The sequence below is a fragment of the Lissotriton helveticus genome, chromosome 11 (genome assembly GCF_964261635.1).
Source record: "Lissotriton helveticus chromosome 11, aLisHel1.1, whole genome shotgun sequence".
Lineage (NCBI taxonomy): Eukaryota > Metazoa > Chordata > Amphibia > Caudata > Salamandridae > Lissotriton > Lissotriton helveticus.
In genome coordinates, this window is record NC_136072.1 from 129,282,887 (window position 1) to 129,308,777 (window position 25,891).

At 44.7% G+C, this 25,891-nt stretch overlaps 1 protein-coding gene across 3 annotated transcripts in view; it reads right to left on the reverse strand.

Moving 5' to 3' along the window:
* LOC144792873 (UDP-GalNAc:beta-1,3-N-acetylgalactosaminyltransferase 1-like) overlaps positions 1-25,658 on the reverse strand; it is a 104,067-nt gene extending 78,409 nt beyond the window's left edge. Inside the window, exon 1 of one of the 3 annotated variants that reach the window (XR_013602638.1) lies at positions 25,583-25,627. The gene's annotated coding sequence lies outside the window, so the exon portion shown is untranslated. Of the gene's footprint in view, positions 1-23,338; positions 23,360-25,582 lie in introns of those variants that run through there. The other 2 variants (XM_078668070.1, XM_078668071.1) reach the window with 2 other exon arrangements.
* Between the last annotated feature and the right edge of the window lie 233 nt (positions 25,659-25,891).

Below are 25,891 nucleotides of genomic sequence, written 5' to 3' on the forward strand. Positions count from 1 at the left end.
GAAGCAGGTCCAGTCCTCCCGTCCTTCAGGGCTCTTCTCAGATCACAGACAGCAGTTCCAGTCCTCTTTGGATCTTCCACAGATTTAGAAAGTGTTCAGTAGTGGGTGCCTGGAGATGTCACCTTTATGCCCGGCATGAGCTAGTGAATGGGACTGACTCTTGGCCATGCCCTTAACAATGGGCTAAAAGTTCCCCGGGGCCAACCGTACCCACTTTGGGCATTTTCAAGAAAACAAAAGTCTTTGGCCACCCCAAACCTAGGCTCTGAGGCTTTGGGGTGTCGGGGGAGTGTCGTAATCCTAGAGTTCTCCTAAATGCAACAATAAAATAGAGTTTGGGACAGTCATTGTACCCACAATAAACGCAAAGACAGAAATCTAGTAGAATAAAAGCAATAATTCCAAAACCAAATAGTAGATACACAAATATTGCCTTGACATCCTGTTCCTGTCCTGTTAATGCACTATCAGTTTTATGTGAATCCAGCAGACCTGTCCAGCAGGATTTGGCACTCCAGCAGGATTTGACATTGTGATGCCAAAAAGGATGCTCACATCCCCCCACCCCTCTGAGCTCAAATGAGTCATTCCTTCCTATTCAGGTCGACCTGTCAATCTATTGCGACATTAGTGGAGATCCTGGAAGGCATTTCATACCTTTTTCACACCTATTCAAGAGATAATCCCTGCCTGGGAGAAGTTGGACAGCAAATGCAAATTAGCCACCCAAAATTTCAGGCTAGGAAAAGGTAAAAGGTTACTTTTCCTTAACATTTATCAAAAATCCGACTTCATCATTGAAGTGGATTTTTAATAACTATTACAAATAGTTATTTTTCTAGCTAGTCCCATTTCCTCGATATTTTATTAGGATTTTAGTCTGTACTCTAATTTCTGCACAGTAGAGCTAGTCCAGCCTCCGTGAAAAATAGCTTTGGGATGCTATCCACTCTAAGGACATGTTAACATTACATTTCTACATGTCCTCTTTTAAATACCATGCTCCCTGCATTATGGGCTACAAAGCCTACAAAGGGGTGACAAATATTTAAAAAGAATATTTTGACCATTCAAAAGGGTTTATTTTCCATACTACATACCACTGAGGGGATAGAGGACTACAGCTACAAGTGCCACCTACTATTTCTGGGTTTTACCTTGGCGAAACGTGACATTGCCAGGGCGTTGAATGCCACGTCTCCTCCCTAAGTAGAGGTTTGGAAGAAGCGGTTGGACTTCGGCATGGGTTTAGAGATACCAATATTCAAAGCAAGGGGTTGCCTCAAAATATGGAAGAGATGGGCGGACTACCGTGGTCTATATCTGGAGACCATTCCCCATACAACAACAAATAAAGAATTGTTGAAATGAAAGAATGGTGGAGAGTTATATTGCTGCACAACTGCACAATCATTCGGCTGGGGTGGCTGGGAACTGCTAATACCAGAGTCCATAAAGTGTACATGGCACTGGTTTTCATTTGTTTAATAGTCAAGATATTTTCTGATCTTAAATTGTTCAATTTTGACACCATAAATGTCGACATCAATGATGTAACTATTTTATGCTGTTTATTATAAAAACCTGGATATCAGGTCGTCTACGGCAGTTGACAAAAACAATTGTTTTGAAATAAATAAAGCGTTTATTTTGACAGGTCATATTGCAGTCATTACACTGCGCGAGTCAGGCTACAGTGGTAAGCCTAAAGCCATGGTTGCACTGTAGAGGATAAGAACGCAAGGGGTCTTGACTCACAACTCAGCAAGGCTGAGCCAAACTAAAGTATTTGAACAAAACTGTTGCCAGTGCTGAGAACTACCCTCAGTAGCTGAGAGATTTTTTGAAGGAAAAGGTGTTGTGAATGAAACATCAACAACTCGCTCCAAGATTTGCGAAAAAAACTTAATTTTTAATTATTTTTAAAGTTTCATCATTTTTTTAAATGCAAATTTACGTGCATGGAAATACAAACATCATATAAATATCATATATACAAACACGAATAGTACTGTGATTTTGGACACTCACACGCTTCAAACATTCATTAGCTAAACACACCACTGATACTCGTAGCCCGATTACTAGGCAGTAGTCATTGAAGAAGATGCAGATTCTTTTTATTTAGTGAAGTTTTATAATGATGATTTCCCCAATTTGTTTTGCTATCTTTTTGAGGGACTGTTTCAGTTTATAGTGGGCCTTAAACCAATTAAATCTTGTACTAACCCGCAACCCGGATTTTTGCTCTGTGGATATTTTAATGCCAAACTGGGGTTTTAGCAGGAGGAGTTAAGTTTCATGGGCTCTGACACCACAGAAAGTTATTTCGATAATAGAGGGAGTGAGCTGAGGAACTGTTTAGCCTCAAATGATCTTGTGGATTTAGCCAGCCTCTCTCAGGATGACAGTTTGAGTGTACCTACTTTTAGGGGACGGTGTTCTAGAATAGGTTACATGTTCACCCCGAGGAGCTTCCTTCTGGGGTTCTCCAAATGTACAAATTGGGAGACCCAGTGGGGAGATAATAAGTAAGGCTCCCTAGTTTCCGTTTTGACTGATTTTTTACAAATAAATACATTTACTTTTAAATGTGGATGGAAATGGAAATTGGTTAATTTCTGAGTGATTCTAAATACTGTCTGATATGACTGCCAGGCCAATAGCTGCGTGGATTGATGGGTAAGGGTGTTAACAAAGAAATACATTTTAGTAAAGAGGCTTAAACATCAGTAGATATGCACAAGGTTGATAGTGAGATTTGCATATTTTCATGTAACTGCATTGATTTATCTTCTGCAGGTGTTCATATCATTGAAACCCGGCAAACATTCACGCTTGAGTGAACATTCATCGGTTAAATAAGTGTGGAAATACACTAGTTTCAACTTCATTTTTTCACAAAACCCAGAATAAATATGGATAAATACTGATAAAATTAATAAAAAAGTAAATATGGATACTAAATATGGATACATACAGACGAAAATGTCCAAAAAATAAATACCATAAAATCAGGAGCCTTCATCATAATCAACTGTGCTTAGAAGGGGTCTTTCCTATGGGAAAGGGCAATCACATATTGCTGGAATTGAAATCAATCAACATTCAAGGGATGGGCTCAGATTGGTCTGGTTACTTAAGGATCCAAAAAGCACATTTATTGAAACCCCCTTCGACCAGCCCAAGGTAGCCCATGATGGTTTGACAGAGTGTGCCCCGTGTCTAACCACCGTTTAAGGAGAGCTCTCTCTGAACATCCTAAAGACACTGTGAAGGTGCGGCTGGCCAAGAGGGAATATTATCGTACCAGCTAGGATAGGTAAACTTGTCTGAATAATAGGATTTGCAAGATACTGGTATTGGCAGCCTCAGGGAACAGCAACATTCTTTGGGACATTGATAATGGATGTTGGCAGAGAGACGCTTCGTCTAGTCATCTTTTGGTCTGTAATATATCTGGCGTGAAGCGGGTTGAACACTTCTCTGCAATTTATCAGTCAATTGAGGATAACACTTCTAACAATTTATTAAAGGGTCGTTAGGGAAAATTCTCCCCACTTCAGATTTCTCTAAAGGAAGTAGAAACAGCTATTAATAGGCAGAGTTCGGCAGGCAAATCCCAAGGGGCCAGATGGGATACCCAAGGATATTGTTAAGTGTAACATCGAGATTTGGAGCACTCTCCTCCCTAATTTGTTTAACAACTTTTTATGTACTAGGATATCAAGCTTGTGGGCACGTTCAATTATAGTCCCAATTCTTTACAGAAAGGGACCATGGGTCACCTAAGTGTTATCGGCCAATTTTCCTCATCGATAGCATGGTAAAAGTTCTGGGAGGGTAATTTTAACCGTTTACAGACCTAGATCAGTCCTAAAAATAATTTGTCGCCATGATAGTATGGTTTCCGCCATGGGCTTGGTACAGTGGAGCAATGCCTTAACCTGCATTTGATCTTAGTGAATCTAACTACTGTCCAGTGTTTTCCACTGTACCTGGTATTTATGGACTTATCCTCCGCATGTGATAAGGCAAATAGGGCAAAACTATGGCTAGCTCGACATCACTTAGGAGTGGAAGTTCGCCTGGTGAACTTTTTGTATACTCTGCATGACAGCTTGTGTGCTAGGGTACGAAACGGTCATACAGGGGAAACTACTGATGTTTTCTCCTTATCAAGTGGGGTGAATCAGGGGTGTATCTTAGCTCTACTGCTTTTCATTAGTTATCTATATGGCTTAAGTACCCATTTGCCTGCAGTCACTAGAGACACACCGATAATATCCAATGTTTTCATTCCAGTGTTATTATATTCTGATGGTGCTGTTTTAATGCCGCATACGCCCCAGAGCCCTACATATCCTGGACAAATCTTTTGTTACAGTCATGGGAAATTTCGATCTGTCAACTAATTTCGGGAAGTCCCACATAATGGTGTGTGGACCTGGAAAGACGAATTTGTTACCCCTATTTATTTTTTACCAATCCTTGAGTCCTGTGCAGAATTTTAGTTTCCTCTGGGTTACTTTTGACCTGGTAGGCTCCTGTCAGCCCCAGGTGAATGCCGCCCGCTTGAAAACTAAGTAGGGTGACAGGTTCTTTATTTAACCTTGTTCGAGAGGTAGGCCAAGGCCATATTTCTCCCTACATTAATATCTACAATTGCAGTGTGTCCCTACAGTAACATATTGAGTGGGGGGTTTCACAATACTTCCCCCATTCAGGTGGAAGAAAAATTGGATGTGTAGATGCCTCCTGAACCACCCATCTAATAGCTCCAATTGTATCTTGCATTCGGAGCTCAGTTTACAACATGTCTCTGACCTAGTTAAGCTGGCGCCACTTCTGTTGTGGGTTAATGTCTGGTCTTAGTTTTAATAGGGGGTTGTTTTGGGCTGCCTTAGTTTAGATAAGAGCCTTTCAATTCCATGGCTGAAGTATGTCAAAAAGGCTTTTAATGACAACGGCCTCCTCGAAATGTTAACTGCGCCGGCTAACCTAAACCAATTTGATCAGGGGCTAGTGAAACCCTATCATAGTAAAGTTTGTCTTTCACAAAAAAAGAAGGATTTTTTTTTAGCAAGGGTCATCAACGTGATTATTATATATCCTTTTAGCTTCAGGAGAGATGGAATTCTTTTTGCACTCAGAACTTTCATGGTGGGAAGGGTATCTTCTTTTTAGATTAAGGTCTGGTACAGTGTGGCATCTTTTGTTTTTCTCTGGGAGCCAATCATCAGCCTGCCCATGTGACTGGGTGGCCGAACAATCATTGTTGCATTTTTATGCTTTTGTGCACATTTTATAGACTCTTTTTTTTAACATCGCCCTAAACACATCCTTAAACTCCTTGCTTTCCAAAAAGGCAAAGAGGCCTTATTGTACTTAAAGTTGTTAGGCAGCCAGAACATTTGTTACAGTGTATGCAGCTTTTTTATTTAAATGGCAGTCAGAAATAGGAAATTGATGGAAAGTTGAGGAGTGTATTCTTTTGTAATTTATCGAAAGATGTATTTTATATTTCTAATGGTGTTCCACGCTGGTGAAAACGCACTTTACTTCGCTATTGTATCTTGCATTTTACAGAGACTTGTCTCTCATTGAAGTATTCGTATTAGCCCGTTCTCATTTATTTATTTATATATATTAACTTTTCATGGTTGTCATTTTTTTTAATCAAGGTATTGCATTGTGAAGTATTTATCTGTTGTGATTTTATTTTTTAAATCGAATAAAGAATTTGGGACTTTACTAGGGACTTATAGGTAAGTTTATTTACCAATTAGGAGTATGCCAATTCGACTATGTTTAAACAAGAAACATAGGCACTTTACTCCTGGTTAGCAGGAGTAAAGTGCACAGAGTTCCAAAGCAGGCACACATATAGGGTCCAACAAAAGGGGAAGTATCCTGGACGACCACAGAGAAAAGGAGATTTCTTACAGGGGTTATATGGAGTTTTCTGGACTCAACTGCTGTGCGCGGGCATCCTCATCATGACCAATAAACATAGGCAGATAAGGTCATAACAATTCAAGACTATATTTGTAATCTTGTGGTACCAGGAGAATATATGGAATAAAACTATTATTTAACAAGACTACTCATAATTTAGGAATTATGAAACAACTAATTGTTGTGCAATACTTGTCTTAGGACTTAGGATACGTTTTTGGGAGACCTAACGATTGGCCTCTAAATCTCCAACTTTCCAAATGAGGGGCTTGATGGGTTGTTTATTTGTGCCATGCTCGCCCTTCCTCCAGCTAACCTACTGCATCATGTCTGGGGTGGGAAGGGGGTCTCCATCATCAAGTGGAGTAGTGTGGCTCGCTGGTTAGAGGCGGCAGACCCGGCAGCAGAAATCGGCCCGGGACCAGGGTTCAATTCCCGACGCGGCAGGGTCGTGGACTTGGTTCAGTGGACTCGATAATTCTCGCTTCGGTGCTTACTCTAATCAGGGGTTCCACTCGGCAACTCCGGGCATTAGCTTGCTCCACAACGGCCCCACAACCTCCCCACAACCTCCACAACGGCCCCATCAACTCCGGGGATGCCTGGCTCTACCTTGGGGACTCCCAGCAGGGACCATCCCACAGGGAAAGCCAGGACGGGTTCCCCAGACTTATACAGCGCCAGGAACCCTAAGGACGGGTAGCAGTGCGCTTTACAAGCTCAAATACATTTACATCATCGCAGTGTTGGCCACCAGGACCAAGGGAAGGCCTTTTAATTATGGCAGCATTGCACAGCAGGCGATGATTCTGCACGAGGTCTCAGGTATGTCTGTGTGCGGTGTTGTATTTCATTTCACTATGTGCAACAGCACTTAAGAGTTGTATACAGGTATAGGAGTACTTTACAGAACTAGTGTAAAAAAGGGGGTATAGTAAATCGGGACAGGGAGAAGATGGCGACAGAGGGGAGAAGCAGGAACAAGGAAAAGGAAACAGGAGAGGTTGTAAATTAAACTAGAAATCAGAACATAGTGATGTAGGGTGAACAGATGAACGATGAGGAGATGGAGGTCAGGAAACAGGTGGGAATGGGGAGGGGAGGGGGAGAAGTCAGAATGGGCGGATGTACAGAATACAGGCTGCAACAAGCGTCCCAAAGCAACCATAAAAACTGTTCGGTCAAAGACACAAATACAGTTTGAAGAGATGGTCTTTGGGTCTCGGCAGAAGAACCAAAGGGTAGGTTTGGTCCTGGTATCTATCTCGGCAGAAGAACCAAAGGGTGTGTTTGGTCCTGGTATCTATCTCGGCAGAAGAACCAAAGGGTGTGTTTGGTCCTGATATCAGCAGGAAGAGAGGTCCAAAATTATTGATGTGAACAATCCAACAGCTGCTCTTGAATTATGTGAAATGAGAAATGACTTAAATAAAATGACACCATCGGCAAAGACCTCCCTGGCCAGACGATTGTAGAGGCTACAGTGTCTAAACCTTTAGGAGTCGTTGCTACACATATGTACAGGAGAAGTGTCACGAGGTCTGCGATTATGCAGTCAGCCTTGCACGGTTGGGATACCAAAAATTCTTTCTCCCCAGGAAATTGGTCAACCCTATACATTTCTACTTTGGTGTTGCTCAGTTCCTGAGCTGTGTTGGGAAATGCAACGTGGCTGTTGATCTTTCTCAACATGGCACTGATGAACTTACGAAAAGTCCTGTAAAGTGCCCTCTTTAACCCCTCCACGAGCTGTAGACACTTGGCCCTGGAAGTTGCCAAAGTCCAAATGATGCAGGGAACATAGAACCTGCAAAGGAGTACCCTGAGCAGGGTCAAGTCAGCCATCAGCTCATATATTTTATCTGCCTGCTCAGCCTATATTTGTTATAGGTGTGAATGTTGTGTCTAGGATTGTAACACTGGGCCTGCAATTTGTCTTCTGCCTCCTGCTGCCAAAATCCTTATTCCCTCTGTCATGTCACAGAATGCAAGCATTTTGGGGAAAAAACATTTGCTTTCTAACCAACCTTTCATGGATTATACCTGGTTCCCTCTTGCTTCCACTTCATGGTAATTTCTGAGTGCAAAATATCCATTTTGCAGCTCTTTACCAATTGTCAATGCTTCAAACATCTTATTTGCTACACACACTTCAGTAATCACAGTTTGGTAATCGAAATGTAATGATGCTAATTTTACGACTCATACTTTAGTCAGTTCTCTGTGGGAAAATATAATTTGTTTTAGCCTTGGTGTTTCTGCGTTTAATCGATTCTCAGCTGGCCTTAACCCTTTCCTCTGAGAACAATTCTTTAATTAAACCATTTCCACGTGATGTTATCTCAAAAACATCTTTACATATTTCAAGAATGAAACAGTTTGTGGCAGAAATGTTCAAAACCTCAGAACAGGAATAGAGATTGCAAAACCCAACCTTTCTTAATCGCAGTGATGTCTCAATGTAACTGTGAGCTTTACAGCATGGCGTTTCAGAGAAGCAAGTCCTGGAACCTTGTGAAACACTCATGGTTGTGATGCCACCTTAAAAACAACACAGCACAGACATCACAGTTATGTGGCAACACTCTTGAAACAGCAGTTTCCACTAACACACAAACTTCCATCAGAGCTTGAGCCAAAACAACTCCACACATCCGGTGCTGTCGACATATGCCACTCAGGTGGATATCAACGTACACACAACAGCAAACATCCACACCTCACCCATAACAGCACAACACCTGAAGAAATCTCATAACAAAGCAAACACAAGAAGATGATGGACAAAGTGCTGAAACTTTTCAGACACTCACCCCCAGTAACTGGGGGGTGAGTGTCTGAAAAGTTTCAGCGCTCCGTCCATCATCTCCTTGTGTTCGCTTTATTCGCCCTAAGTTGGCACGGTATGCCCAGACGTGGGTCCCTTGCTCACTTTGCCACTGGATTCATGCTTACCTGGCTGATGAGGGGTGTTACCCCGAAACCGGTCCCAGGATGCTTGTTTTCGGTTCAGGGTAGACCTGGCTTGGCAGTTCGGGCTGGACTGGTCCCATGGGGCACAAGGTCAAGACTGATTTGCATATAGCTGTGTCTGAAAGGGGGTGGCGAAGTGAGCTAAAGAACGATGAATGTGGATTCAACCTAGATCTGTGACTAGGGGTGAGTGAACAGTTTCAGCGGTCCGTCCATCCTCTCCTTATGTTTGCTTTGTTTGCCCTAAGTTGGCAGGATGCCCAGACGTGGGTCCCTTGCTCACTTTGCCACTGGATTCAAGCTAGCCTTGCTGATGAGGGGGTGTTAGACCGAAACTGGTGCCAGAATGCTTGTTTCCAATTCAGGGAAGACCTGGCTTGGCAGTTCGGGCTGGACTGTTCCAATGATTAACAGGTTCAAGAATGATTTGCATATAGCTGGGTCTGAACTGAGGTAGCGAAGTGAGCTGAAGAAAATTGAAGGATTCAACCAAGATCTGAGACTGGGGGCGAGTGTCTGAAAAAAATCAGCGCTCCGCCCATCATCTCCTTGTGTTTGCTTTGTTCGCCCGAGCAACCAAGAGTACAGAGAAGCCAGCAGACGGATATCAACCCTCCGCAAAAAAAAAAATCGCCCAATACCTCTGGTCAATTCACACTGATACAAACCAGTGGGGCAATGCACAAGCCAAACAACCCTGCAGGCATGTAAACACAATGCCTCGGCCTCCAGCCATGCCCAAACTTACAACACCTCTTATTATGGGAAACATCCTTTACAACGCAACTTTTACCACGCAGTGCCTTTAGGACGCAACTTTTCCAACGCAAACCATTACAACGCATTGCGCTGGGGGGCGCTCTAGGATAGGGCATAGGTTTAATTTACTATCCAACACCTTCCCTACTATCCACGGGGACTGGAGTTGGAATAGTAAATTAAACTATTCACTACCCAGCGCCCCAAAGCACTATGCGTTGTAAAGGTATGCATTGTAAAAACAGCGTTGTAAAGGCATGCGATGTAAAAGCATGCGTTGAAATGTCATACATCCCTTATTATCAACACAGCATCAACCACGCTACGCCTTCTACAACTCTTAAAAACACACAAGTTTCAGGTGAGAGACGAATTCCTGGAAACCATGGCAAGATAGCAGAACTTGACTGGAACCGCTAGGCCACACCAGTGACAGGAGGTGCACCTTATGCGATATGACATTTCATATTGTAGCAATACAAACACTCACTGCCCCAGTAAAAGGTCCAAACAAGAGGCAAGTCTTATGTATTCCACTTTATGCTGCTGAACACATCTGTCCGTATGGTGCATCCAGGCACCCTTATTCAATCAATCAATCAAGGAAATTGTAGAGCGCACTACTTGCCCGCGAGGGTCTCAAGGCGCTGGGGGAAAAAGGGTAGAGAAGAGGGGTGGTGCTGCTACTGGTCGAACAGCCAGGTCTTGAGTAGCCTCCTGAAGGTCAGTAGGTCTTGGGGCTGTCGTAGGCTGAGTGGAAGGGTGTTGCAGGTCTTGGCGGCGAGGTGGGAGAAGGATCTGCCGCCTGTGGCACTTATTCAGAGTGAGTGCTTCTCTGAATACGAAAAGCAGTTCCTGTGCTCAGCATATGATGAAAGGCTCAGCGGTGTTTTTTGAAGGCCCTATACACACACCCAGAGGGCAGCTTGTGGTCTGTTTCCTCTTTCTTCAGCGTTGAGCCATCCTTTGTCGTGACAACAGCCCCTGGCGAATGTCTATTGGGACAGTCACTAGATGAACAACTGCACAACTATTCTAATAGTTGTGAAACTTGGCACTGCGCTGCCTTTTAAGTCCAAACCATCATGGAGAGTTTTTTTAAGTGGGCTGGGGCCTGCCGGGTCTCAGATCCGACAATAAATGTATACCGACTTTGAAACGGGCCCTTATATTTATGCCTTAACCTTAAAGGCAAAAGCACTGATGGATTTCTCAACAATAACTAGAAAGGATTGTAAACACCTTTAAGGTAATCCATGTTAGGAATGTAGTCCCTGTTTACATTTGTATATGTTAAACTTCACCTTTCATTTCTCGAGATTATTTTTTTTTCTTCTTGACATTTCTCTATTTTAGTTCAAGCAACATACGACTTTTGTGTCGTGGCCTCCGGGTTTTGTATGAGAGTTCAGGTAGGTGGAGGGGGGGGTGTTTATAACTGGCACAAATAGGAGCTCTGGAGCCCAGGGTGAACGCAGGGAGAGCCTCTCAGTGGGTCGTGAAGGTGGTCGGACTACATGCACATCCAGTCCTTGGCCTCTCTGCAGAACCCACAGAGCGATGGTCACACATGTGCCATACCGTGGGAAAGAATGTGAAGGACGTCCACAGCTGTCGAAATAAGGGCCTCGCCAAAGTAACAGGAAATGTAGTGCTTCCGGTGAGTGGGCGGGTTGTGTGTAGGCTGTAGTAGGCAGATGGTGAGGTGGTAGAGATCAAAGGTCGTGTGTGCAGGAGAGAGTGAAATGACAAGCTGAAGAGGAAACAGAAGAAATGTGCGGGGGGAGAAAAGGAGCATGTCTGGCAGAGTGAGAGACGGTAGAGGACAGGGGTGTGGGGGAGTTCCGGCTACCCTTCCCACAGACTTTAGTAACTGAAAGTCCACAGAGAGGCTCTCGGATACTGTTCAGGTGGCATGCTCTGTGGAGCACAGGATTTGAAATTAACACGTTTTAATCACCACCCTTAGTTACATAGGCCACACCTTGTAGAAGGGATTCCTGAGAACCCGTCATAGGCCACCCTCCTTTTCGAACCCCCCCTACTTTGTGGTTGCCACTTAAAGCACTCCCTCCACCTAACATTTATTTTCCTGCTGTCAAGTGTTCTGAAGTAACCGAATGACAGCACAAAGCTCTTCATACAATCCTCAATTAGAAGGGCCACCCAGCCACCTGTCCATTGTTTACAAGTACTGGCTGTTATCTGGAACATTTATCCATTGCTGGCAGCCATTCATGTGGTTGCACTGTTTGCACACACCTTCAGTCATAATGACAAGACATCCCAGGGGCAAGCCCTCTCTTACTCGCTCACCCCCAAACTCAAACCACCCACCGATTCCAACTTTCCACCTCCTACTATTTTCCTGCACCACTTCCTGTGCACCCGTTACGGCCTCCCCTTTTCCCTCCTTTTCACTGCACCTCACCGTCTCCCCCCACTTAGTTACTTTGATCCTGTTTTTTCTTGGCTCTGTCGGTGATGATCGCACCTTCTTTTTTTCTCTCCAGCTTCTACCTTTCCTTTTCATCCCTCAGCTCCCTGCCTCTTACACATTTCCAATGCTTTTTCAAATATACACGATTTCAGTTGTGTGGGAATCTCACCCACTGGGCCCTGCCAGGCTGCAGGAGTGAAGAAAAGAATGGATTTTCCTGAAAGGGGCAGGGGCGGATCCTCCGTTGTGGCGGAAGAGTGTCCTCCCCCCCACCCCACCCCGCTGAAATCCAGCAGTGGCAAAGACATAAATAAAATGTTGTTTTATAATTTCATTTTCTGTCTTGCAGGCAGCCAGCCGAGCTGAGGGAGGGGCGGGGACATCCATAGTGACGTTGCAGCTAGCACCAGGGAGGAGCAGAGTTTACTACGCCCCCCCACCCTGCCCCTCTGACCCGCAGCACGCCCTATGCGAGCCGCTCTTGGGGAGGAGGGGGGGAGTGGTGGAAACTGCTCAGTGTGCATGGCAGTTTGGCCGGCCCCAGAGGGACGGCCAAACTGTCATGCTCACTTAGCCTTTCTCCAGGCCGAGCTGCTTTGCTGTAATTTGATGCTCAGCCATTAGGAAGGTTTTAGAATGTTGGGATTTAGAATGTTAAAAAGAAAGCTGTAGTCAGTTGCTGAAAGGGCTGAGCACCATACAGGCTGCTCCTGGTGGGGCTCTTCCTCATATAACTTATCTCCTCAATAAACCTTCCTGAAAATACCTCGACTGAAGAAACTTAATTTCATTACAATTGGCGACGAGGATGGGATTCATTACAGTTGCACAGCGGGGTGGAGAGGCAAAACAGGCTCAGAGTATCTGTCTGAACGCAAAACCACGTCGCTCAGACCAATCCCAGCGCGGCTCTTATGGTTGGAATAGTATTCCCAGCATTAGAGCAGCACTGGGTTTGGCAGCTGGAAGCCTGCACTGTGTGCAGAAGTTCCTGAAAGGAGGAGAGGATCGGGAGGAAGGCGGCAGCAGCAGGTAAGTGCTATTTTATGTATTTATAATTGGTTTTTTTGTGTTACCCCCTCCACCACCCCACAACTTCACAGTACGAGCGAACGCTACTGTAAAGGGGCAGGCATTAGACTGTCTTCTGGTTGAAGTCCTTCAACAGAGGTATCTCCTACCTTAGCTTAAAATCCAGTAACACCGTTTTATTTAAAAAATGTCAGCACTGGATTGGCCCATCCATATTTTGTTAAATAACCCCTTTCCTACAGCCTAAAGGTGTTTCATTTTACCGACAAGGCGTTAGGATACTGCCTGTGATCACAAATAAAATAACTGTGCAAATGACAATAGTGGCTTTGATTGTGTCTCGCAGGCCTTTCCAAAATGGTGTTGCATGGGAGTTGTCGCCACGTCAATGTGCTATGCAAACTATTAAACGAAAGGCTGAATTGGCTATTATATACAGTGTTCTTTCACATATCTCAACTTGGAAGGATGACGGTCTGAGCCAGCCCTGCCAGGGTCGTACCCATGACCTGAAAGCCACAAACCAATTTCTCAAGCAAGTGCATGAAAACACCTCCCATTTGGGTCCCTATTAACCATACATAACACTGGCATCTTCATATATAGGTCACTAGTGTGTGTACATTTGTTTTGACCCTGCTTTAATGTACTATCACCCATCCCGCTGTGCTAATAATTGCTTTTTATGCTATGGGAGTGAAAGTAGATGACAAGGCGTACATCCACAGAGATTGCGCGTTCGCAGCCTCGTTGGCGTACAGTGAGAGAGAAAGCGCCTCATGCCTTGTGCTAATGCTACAAAGCCCTGAATAACAAAGGCCCACAGTACTTGCAACCATTTCGCAGACCTCGTGTACCGCAGAGGAACCTTTGATCGGCACAACTGTTCCCAGAGTCAAGAAAGTACGTGTGGGCGGGAACTCGTTTGGCTACTTGGCGCAGAAACTGAGGAATGCTCTGCCTTTGGCAGTTTGTCAGGGCGAGTCGGAAGATGTTTTCGGGTAAACAAACTTAAAAACTTAAAACCTTTTTTTTTTTGGCTCAGGATGTAGGGGCGGCGGGGGTAATAAATGCATGGAAACTTCCTAACGTTGGGACGCCTCAAATAAGATAACTATGCACTTCAGAAATTACAGTATTATTATTAGATGTGAGCGAATAATACGTTATTTAAAGCAACTGTACTAATAAATACTGGCATTCACATATTTATTACTACTGTCCAAAGGTCGACATTCAAGTATATTACCGAAGTACAGCAAAGCCGACCATAGACAAAAATCCTGTTTAGTGCCACATAGTTTGTATGTAACAATTAGTTTATTCAGGGAAACAAGTCTAATAGCCACAAGGCCTCCTCCATGTGATTTTACCTTACTGCAAGCATTCAAACTCTTCTTTCCTGGTTTTGGTTAAATACTTTTTGTTTTAAAAAAAAGTACACGTTAAAAAATATCATGGCATAAACCAAATATGCAGATGTGCGCAGTGTATATGCTAATTATTAGTATTACTGAGGGAGGGTAGGAATATCATGAACCACTCAAATCATCGCCTCTTGCCAGTCACGTTCCAGCCTCAAACTCAGTAGTGTAATGAAACTTGAGGGGTACATGAAGGGTTCTACTTTGCACTCACTCAGGAGCTCTCAGGCCAAAGTACAGTGCAGAGGTAAGAGCAAAATAAATGGGGAAAAACAGACTGGAACGAAGCCTGAGCAAAATATGCCCATGAAAACAATAGTAATAGGTGTGAAAACTTCATATAATGGTGGAAGTTTGCATTCTGTACATCGCAAGGATTTGATAATCCCCATATATTTTAATACTAATTGTTGAGAAAGCTGTTCGGGGCCATATTCTTATGGATTGTGGGCTGTGCAACTTCCCAATAACCGTATGTACGGGATGGAAGTCAACCAGTTACAAGTTAGGTGGCTTCCCATTTCAAAACCACTTGCAATAGTAGTTTCCCCATACTCAGGCTCGTGTTCCAGATGTTCGCTTATCCCCTACTATAGCCTTCAGCATAAGCATCTCCTCTCTTACATAGCTTAAAATCCAACAACAACGTTATATTTAAAAAATGTCAGCACTGGATTGGCCCTTCCATATTTTGTTAAATCCCCCCTTTCCTGCAGCCTAAAGGTGTTTCATTTACTGAAAAGGTGTTAGGATGCTTCCAATGGACCTGCTTTTTGGGGGCGCCCTGAAAGCAGGTCCATTGTATATGTCTCACGTGGGAAATGCTGCTTCTATCACCATCATTCAATATAGGCAGAAAGGTGACAAATGATCTTGATTCTTATGCCTACTACTTCTCCTGGGGCCATATGTATCAAGGCAAAATGGGTTCGCAAACGCCGAAATTCGCAGAATTCCGGCGTTTGCGAACCCATTTTCGCTAAATGGTATGTATGAAACATTTCTGGTGCAAAATAAGGAATCGCTAAATTTGCCATTCTTTATTTTGCGATTGCATTTAAGGAATTGCAAATTTTACGATTCCTTAAATCCAATGTATCAAGGAAAAAAACATTCCAAAATGCCATTAAGGAATGGCAAATTACCACCAACTTCTAGTTGGTGGTAAGTTGCGAATTCTTTTAAAAAAGCATTTTTTTTTAACTCAAAAGGTGCCATGTGACGTTCATACATGCCCTTAGGGCATGTATGTGCGCCATATGCGCACACATGTCATTTTCAGGGGTGCAGCAGGGTGTTCTTGAGACACCCCTGCACCCTTGAAAATATTCACAATTTGCGATTAGCAAATTGCGATTCGCAAATTTCCCCTTCATTCCTATGGGCCTCCTGGCCCATAGAAATGAATGGGAAATTATTCCTTAATTGCGATTAGCAATTTGCTAATCGCAATTAAGGAATTTTAAGGAATCGCTAAAAAGAAGCGATTTCCTACATACATACCATTTTGCGATTTCTAAATAGCGATGCCTTAAAAATCGCTATTTAGGAATTGCAAAACGGAATGTTGATTCATATGGCCCCTGGTGTATAGGCCATCAACCAGGAATCTCCAGCCATCTCCGTCCTGGGCTTTCTTTCAATCTGACTCCAAGTGTTACCCATCAGCTTGTAGTCGGCTTCAAGGACTTGGCACCAGGTGTTTCTTGGCCTTCCTCTTTTCCCTCGAGCGTTCCAGTTCAGGGCTTGCCCGGTGGCGTTTGATGTGGGATTGAAGAGGGTGTGGCCTATAAAGCCTCAGCATCTTTTCATGATTTCTTCATGAGCAGGGATTTGGGAAATCTGCTGCTTGGTGTCGGTGACACTTCTGCTAAGTGGGTATACACTTGGTAAATGTTTAATCCTTTTATAAGTCCTGTTAAATATGAATGATTGTTCAATGCTGCAATATATTTTACAATACAAAGAACAAATATCTATTTTGACTTACAACTGTGCCAGCCATCTGTTTGCCTATTTTTAGATTACTCCATGCCCTCTTCAGATGTGTCTGTAATATTGACATTCTGCAGCTCTGACAAGCGCCACACGACACAGGCTAGAATAACGTATTTTGTAATTTCTACTGTTAGCATCGGAGACTGTCATGCTATTCACTTGAGAAGAGTGTTCAGTCAGTGTGCTTCTGCCGTGAAGGCCTAATCTGGATTATTAGTCCTCAAATCAATGACAGGAGGACTGCCTAGGCCAACCAAGAGTCAGTGTCACATGCCTCACGCTGTATGAGTCGTGGGCTCTCATTGGCCAGCAGTTTGTTTTCTCATGTGTACTGATATTCATGCCTGGGACCTCATAATAGTCCGCTTATGTGGGGGAAGGGCTGTCTTCCTTGGACTGAGGCAGAGCAGGCTACCAACAAAATCATTTTAATCAACAGCACCACACACTAAAAGTAAGACTTAAAAAAAATGTGACTGCACAACGACTGACTCTTAGTCCATAGCCCAGGTTTATTAACCCCTTAAGTGCAGGTAGCCGACACCCGCACTCCCTCCCTAGTGCATCTGTTGGCCAGTGGCCAACACTGAGGAGGGTTGCAAAGGAATTTCCTGTGCAATCACTGTAAGATGTTTTTTTTTAAATAGGGCTAGGACACACTTCAGCATCAGCCCCCGCCCCCCTCCTGCCCAACTTTGACCTCAGCTCGCTGACGTCAGATTCCCACTAGTGGAGAAGACAAGTTAGCTCTTCCTTCGCCATCCGGTGGGGTTTTGGAGGAGCCGCGATGCCTCCCCAGGCTTCACGAAGGCATCAATGGACAAGTCAGAGTCCACTTCCCAACAATGCCTTTCTGACATGTTTCCCTGGCCATGGATTACAGCGATACTGCGATCCACAGCCAGGGCAACCACTAGGCCACCCACCAGATATCGTATTCCGGGGATCAGCCCTTGTGGTAACAGGTCGATCCCCAAATACCCAGATCTTGCCACGTAAATTAACCCATTTTGTCACATAATTTGGTGCTCTTACACCACATAATTCCAGTGACCCTTGTATTAGTAATGTGAGTTTTAACAATGATCAGGCCTGCGCACAAAGTTGCAGCGGCTACTGCATAAATGTGCACATTCTGACAAAAATGTTTGGATTGAGGAAGTTACTTTTATACTGGTAATGGCCTAGCAGGTCCCCCAACAATCAAGTTTTGCATAAGCCATGAAAAAAATATGCGGTTGTATTCGGTTTGTCACAAGGTCAAGTAATAAATACTGTGTCTTTTGTTTAGTGTCTTTGGAGAACTCTCAGATTTCAGGTAAACAGATAAGATCATTGCATTTATTTACTGTTGCACACATCTCACACGCACACACCGACCAGCTGATTTGAACACTACTTCTGCCTTCTACGTAGGACAGTGTTTTAAAAAGACTGATTTCAGCAGGAGAGATGGCATCTTGGTGAATGACTGCTGCCCAGGCCTTAACTCTGGCTATGCAGAACAGCTCTGAAGCAGGATCAGAGACTGAGACAGCAGATACTAGGACAGCCTCTTAGGGAGAAGTAAATGGAGCAGAATCTGGAAGTGATTTTTCAGTTGGGGTTCCACCCGGCGACTCCTCTTCCATATATTCAGAGGGAAACTATGATGGCAGTTGTGCTGCTCCTTCACAAGTATAATCTCTGCATCGGAGTGACTGTAGCAGGTTATACCAACCCTGACTGAGGGCAGCTCGGCCCCTCCCACTAAAGCTATGTCAGCCTCCAAATCCACCAATCAGCAATGCACAAATCAAGGCACTGGCGGGACAGACAGTTGACTTATCTGAAGATGTCGCAGAGAAGTAGGAAGAGCGGACTCCTGGAGAAAGTAATGAGCTATAGGGGCACAGCATGGAGTGGGGTGAGGGGAGAGGAAGTGAAGTCCTTTCAGCTACTCCCGGGAAGGTGTGTGCCGAAACATGGCGGTCAACTGTGCACCACATATGTATTTCCCTGACCCTCCCGATCGTGCACTTTTGCACTTTCTGCAGCTGCCCTGAAGGTCCAAATGCTCGCTAGTCAGAAGCTCACAATCAGGAGAGTGCTTTTGCCCAAAACACTGGGGAGTCAGCGTGCCGCTTCTTTTTAATCGAGGAGCTATACAAACGAGAAGATATTTTTACCGCATTAAATTTAGTGGAATGTGGAGTTCAATGCTGTTCTTTTATTGGTGATATGGAGCACATAGTGAAGTCATATTATCCTTCAACACATACGGGCATGATTCCTGCATAAGCTGACCAAAAAAAAAACACCACACAAAAAAAACACACACACAAGCGCTGGCTTATGTATATAACAATATATCTGTCTGCCCCAATATCTTCTGCATGACCACTCCATAATTGCATGAGCAACTGATTGACGCGTGTATTACAGATTGCATAATGTCCTCATGACATCATGCAAAAAGTATTACTTGACGATTTGCAGGAACTTAATAGAACATATAGCATGGCAAATTGAACAGCAGGCTGCTTGATAATGGCGTGACAACCTTAAGATAAAGAGAAATGCAAATTAGGTTGGAACTATAGTCTCCGATATTGTAAAAATGGCATGGAGGGGCAAGCTAGTATCCACCGACATAAGGCATCAGAGCCTTATGGGGTGGAAAGTGCTATCTAAACGCAACTTCAACACAATCAAATCTTTCCACTTATAAACGGCACAAGGCTCACACACATCAAGCATTTTTTTTTATAAAATCCGTATCTGTAAAGCGCCAACTACTCACCCTTACGGGTCTCAAGGCGCTGGGGGCCGTCATGGAAATTAAGTGAACTATTGCCTAGAGTCACATGGTGCTGAGCTGAGCTGCCACCGGAGCCGGGGATCGAACCGTGAACCCTGTGTTCCGAAGTCATCTGCCCTGGCCGCTGCACCACACCTCTCCGCCTCATCAAAGCGCTCCAAATATCGCTGACAGTCAAAGACATCTACAGCTCAAAATATCTGTGTATTCAGCAGGGCCGGACTGGGAACAAAACCGGCCCTAGCAAAGTTCTTGGCCGCTCCCCCGGGACGTTGTGGGTGCCACCAAGTTCTTTTCCAGGGCCGGTTTCCAACCGATTTTGTTACAGGGCCGATAAACGCCCTGTAACAAAAACGGCCCCCAAGGGCCCCAAACCGGCCCCCCACTCTTGCTGTGCACCAGGGGATTGCTCGGTGCCCGCTGTGGCCAGTCCGGCCCTGGTATTCAGCACCATCCTAAATGAAGTACGTTCCTCAGTGATACACACCTAGCCTAGCTGATAGTTGTTCTACAGTTTACAGTGGGAAGAGCCCTTCTTGCAGATCTAATGTGATTAATAATAGGCGGAACCAGCGTCTGTTTTCCACCCCAGGGCAGGGTTCAACATGGCAGCTAGATGTTTATAGACATCTGTAAGTATTCAGAGCACCACCACAAGCTGCCTTGCTGGTGAAGGTCAGCGTTCTGAACATCATCCTTACCTGCACTGGTGACATGTGCATAGCTCTATAGGCAGAGCTAATATGGCCATGCTGAGTGTTACTGGTGACTGCGCTCAGCATAATTTCACTCAACGCCACATACTTCCATGCCACACAATCCCCCTCCATATAATTCCAGTACACTCCATATCACATAATTACTATCCACACAATTCCACTGCACACCATGCCACATACTTCCAATCAGCATAATTTCACTCAACGCCACATACTTCCATGCCACACAATCCCCCTCCATATAACTCCAGAACACTCAATATCACATAATTACTATCCACACAATTCCACTGCACACCATGCCACATAATTCCACTACACAAATACACATCACATAATTTCACCACACACAATCCAACAGTTCCAATGCAACCCACATAATTCCACTCCACACACATCCACTTCAGGCCAAAACATGTGGGTAAAAGACATTGTCATTTACAACGCCAATAGCTCTAACTCTCACAAATGTGAGACCTATTTCCTTGCAAATACTTGTTCCTGATACATTCTGGTATTTGGAGGTTTTTCTAATTCCATTAAAAACACAACTATGATAACGATTAGATACGGGACAACGGAAGGGTGGGGGAGGGTCAGATCGATGTCTTATTCTATTAGGAAACGCCAAGTTGAAAATTCGTAACTTGTACTATGCTTCATTGAATATGTAATTATTTCGTTGAATACTGAGCATGTTAATACAAATATTTTTTAAAAATGTAAAAAAAAAACACAACTATGTGTATGTACCCAAATCCACACCCAAAATTTACTGTGTATTCACGTGCAATTGCTTGTGAAAGATTGCCACTCTTGAAGTACGCAAAAGTCACACGTAAGAAAACACCACAAACAGAAATGTCACACACGAGCATAGCAAAAACTGGGCAGTTGTGCTGCTTTCCTAAATGTGTTTCGTGCCAGTGGCGTCACTAGGGTTGGTGTCACCCGGTGCGGGTAACTCATGGTGGCACCCCCTCACGACTTACTGCATGGACCTCCTCCAGTGGAACTGCACTGAACAACACAACACCAAGCATGGCAGTGTGGTCACACCACACCAGACTACATGGTGGCACTGCACTGAACAACATACCAGAGCATGGCACTTCGGTCTCACAACACTGCATGGTGGTACTACACAACACAACACCAGAGTATGGCACTGCGGTCACACCACTCCGGACTGCATGGTGGCACTGCACAACACAACACCAGAGCATGGCACTGCGGTCACACCACACCGGACTGCATGGTGGCACTGCACAACACAACACCAGAGCATGACACTGCGGTCTCACCACACAGGACTGCATGGTGGCACTGCACTGAACAACATGACACCAGAGCATGGCACTGCGGTCTCGCCGAACTGGACTGCATTGTGGCACTGCACTGAACAACATGGCACCACAAAAGACAACAAGACATCACATTAATCAACAGAATGGAATATTAGAAAACATGACGTAACACTGTGCAGTATGGTACTAAAGTGCGCACAGCATGGCAGCTCCACAGAGGACTACACAACAGCAGAACACAGGACAACATACAACATGGTACTGTGCTGAACAACATGACCTAATACAATGCCATCACACTAGACAACATGATACCACACAAGACAACACAGGACAACACAACATGGCAGCATGCCACCAAGGTCAACACCAGAGATCCACATTATAGCATTGCTTTGGACAACTTAAAACATGAAGCCACAACGCACAACACAACATGGACATCACACTAGAAAGTATGAAGCCGCAGTGGGAAACATGATGGCACCATATTAAACAACATGGCACAACTTTAGTTAACATGGCATCACAATGAACAGTACAGCATCACACTAGAGAGAAGGACCCCACAATAGACAAAACGTCAACACACAAAACGCAATGGCCCAGCAATGGATGATATGACACCAGCTTAGCAACATGACACCACACTAGACAAAATGGCACCACTCTGGCTACCCCGATTGCGCAACACTGGTCAATATGGCACCAGACTAAACAGTGTGGTACAAAACTAAGTAATACGGACCCACAATAGGCCTCAAGAACCCTCAATAAACCATAACACTAGACTGCACCCCATGTTATGTGGCACTAGTCAAGAAAAACAGCACCACACTGCACAGGCGGGCATGAGACTAGACTAAAAAGACACTGCACTGAACAACACGGTAGCTACACACTTGACAATATGATGACACATCACACTGGCTTGACAACACAGCACACTCTGGGTGAAACAAACTGCCATGTTAAAATGTGGAGAAAGCTCCTAATACAGTACCTCGAGACTGACAAAGCAAATAGGTACGTAGCTGTTCTTAGCACAGCAGGTGCAGTGGCACCGGGGCTCTGGGGTGTAAAGTGCCCAATCTCACGTCAATTGTCACTATTTTTTGCTCTCGCACACGGAGGTGGTGGTCACATTTCCTCCTGCTTGCACTAGGGTCCATAGTGCCCCACGAAAGCAACCAAAAAAAAACAGTAAATAGCCATTGCAAAAAAGTCCAGAGTTTCAAAGCGCAGCCCTTCCTGCGGGCGGAACACACACTTGGCCATCGCTGTTTGTGGAAACCAATATCCATCTAAAACTGTCTCTTTTTTAATGACTCTGCTAATAGTCTAATCGCGCGGCGTGCTGCAAAAACTGCAAGTCAATGGGTGCCCTGTCTCAGTGTATTTGCGTGCAGAAAAAAACACACACATCACGAAGGGCAAAGAGAGAGGGGTGGGGAGGCGCAGAGGGCTCGAGCCACCAGCATCCTGAAAAGAGCCCAGGCTGCCCCCCTCCCACACTTCAACGAACCCCATAGCGCACTAGGGCAGAAACTGGGAGGCGGGGCGGGGGTACCATGTGCACAAGAGAGAACTTCCCACACACTCTAGACAGATGTTGTGTGCAAGAGAGGAGGATTCCTACTGCCCCATGTATGTGCACCATACTGAGAAATTCTAAGATTTGCAAAGAGAAAAAAATTATGTTTATACAAAATAAGTTGCCACAAAAACGAGGAGTCCTGTTCAAGAGTATCAATCTGCATCACATAGGCATTTTTTCAGTCACGCAACCTGCCATTCTGAAATGGCGGTACTTTCCTATGAAAGGCACTGAAGTCCGATAAATTACCATCCACATGGTATACATATCGCTGTAGAAAAGTTTTAAAGAGTGTGCCAAAACTCTTACTCAACTCACAGTGACATCTTACCTTTTCTTTAGACTCCACTGTGGTGGTGGCTGGGCCCCTACCGTCGGGGCCGAGACTGTCTCCACTCAGTCTAAGCGCGTGGTGGTGGCGCGCATCAGAGGCGCAGAGCGTGGGGGCTGGCCCAGGGCCATCATTGGTAGCGCTTTAAGATTGACTGCCCTGGGATCCACAAACTGGGTACGCCACTGCCACACATCGCACCTTCACCACTATGCTAGTAGGTGGTGCGTGGTGTGCACTGCAGTATTTGTTGTAAGCAGGTGCGCTTGCACAGTGCACTAATTGCACGTAATATGTGCACTGTGCCGCCGCCGCCCCCAAAATAGTGCCGCACTGTGGCCTGGGGTGGACCGCCCCCACTGCCCCCCCCTCCCCCCCCTAGCTACGCCGCTTCTAGTTGTCGAGTGGTGAGAGCCAGGAAGTACCTGCCGGTCCGAACTCCTGGTCCTGGACAGTGAAGGAAGCGTAATGTCTAAGAGCCCCAGCCAACAAATGCATACAGTGCTAAAATTAAAACAGCTAAGAAATCCGAAATCTCAGTAAGCAAAAGTATGATGGATTTAGCACAGATCTCTTGACTAGGGGTGAATGTTTGATTCGCTCTGCATTCCGTCCATCATCTGTGTGTCTTTTGCTAAAGGGCAATCAGGCAGTGACCCAGAGGCTGCTCTGACAGGTCAGTGTGTGGCCTGTTATATGGTCTGCTTCTCCGGGTTTTGTTATTTATTAGTTATTTAAATAAACATTGCCTGCAGTGAACACAAATTCATGCAGTGTTCTATACTTTGCAAAACACCTACAGAGCCAGTCTTCAGTTCTAAACTGTCCCAATTTGCAAACACGGGCTGCTTTTTTAGCTTTCCAACTCACTAATAGAGGCCGCTTTTATTTTGGTTCTTGGGCATATTTTCTGCCCCATTCCAACCCTGCTTGTGTTATGTTTATTTCTATTGTGCCTTTTTAAATAACAGCAAACTGGATTGTCGTGTCTGTCTGGCCGCTGTTATTCATTATTGCTGATGATGATCATTGCATTTGTTTTCTTCCCTCAGTTACACCAATAGTTGTTGCGACATACATCATGGAACGCTTCTTAAACAAGACGACTTGACAACTGTCCCAGCTTCTGTTACCTCTGGGGCGCCGTTATGTGTTCCTCCATCCTGTGTGAGTGTGTGTGTGTGTGTGTGGGGGGGGGGGGTAGGGCAGTGCATCTGCATGTGTGGCAGCGGGGCGTCCGTGTGGAGCCTTTTATGTTGATTTATCACCAGTCCAAGGTACCCTGTCACATCGGTCACGTTTGTTCCAAAATGCAAGTGAATTTGAGCTAGAGAGACTGCGTAATGAAATCGTGCCCGTATGAAACTATTTCCTTATTTCACTGGCTGCTCAGAGAGACTCTGGGTTCCTCCTGATTATAAAGCAGAGCAGAGGCGAGGCTGCTGAGCTGTTTTACACAGTGTAACCAGTCAGATTGGTGTCACCCCATGTGATGGGTGTCACCTGGTGCGGTCCGCACCCCCCTCACCCCCCTAGTGACGCCACTGATCAGACGCGTTGCCTTGAATTTTTACAGTCTGTTACCAGAATGCACTCCCGTGACAGGTGGTCCAACCTTTTCTTCATTAACACAGCTCTTCAAAGCTGTGATTATTTGTCTAAAAGAAGTGTCAATGTTTTACCCAGAAGTACCTATATCTTAATAATGTAGACACAAAAAAAACCACACAAACTTTTAAAAGGAGACCTGACGTGTCTCGGTAGTTAAGAGTCTTTAATTGCTTAGTAATGTAACTCAATCTACTTAACATGTATACTAAATCGACCCGACAAAAATGAGTTATCCAAAATTTTGCAGAATCTTCGAAAATATACATAATTTTAAAAAAAATACCCGGGGGTGAAAAAAGGATGCTGCGCACGAGGTTCACTCACATCTTGCTTCCATGGTGACAGATGAGTAGACATTTTACACACAAAAGGAACGTACGGTAATACATTTTACTGCAAATCGTGTTCGTGGCGAACGCAATGCAAATCACATTTACACGTGCAATCAGTTACAAACAATGCATAACTCGGTCAGAACCAAAAAACGGAGGCTACACGAAGGGAGGAAGAAACAAAACGAGAGCTCGTTGCTATAGAATCTATAGATATTTAGTGCGATGTGCAAACCGCTGCCAGTAAAACGAAACACAAGTGAAAGTATATGCAAAAAAACACACCCAGCGCGCTCCTTACCGTGGGTGGCGACTGCTTACACGTAAAGACGATCGACTGATGCGCAGCGCTGAGGCACCAAACCGGCTTATATGAATCAATCCCAACATGCAATTTATGAGGCCACGCCCCTTCCCGGGCAAGGTGACTCCTTTGTCTTCTAATAAGTAGAACACAGTGGGAGTGACTGACTGAATCTGCGTGTGAGGGGAAGCTTTTATTTCCTGAAGTCTTCTTTGCACATCACCCACCTGGTTTTCGTACCTGTCCTCAGCAAGGGACCTTTTAGTTGTTTATTAATCCAGGCGCACCTCTTGCTTTTCCCGTGTA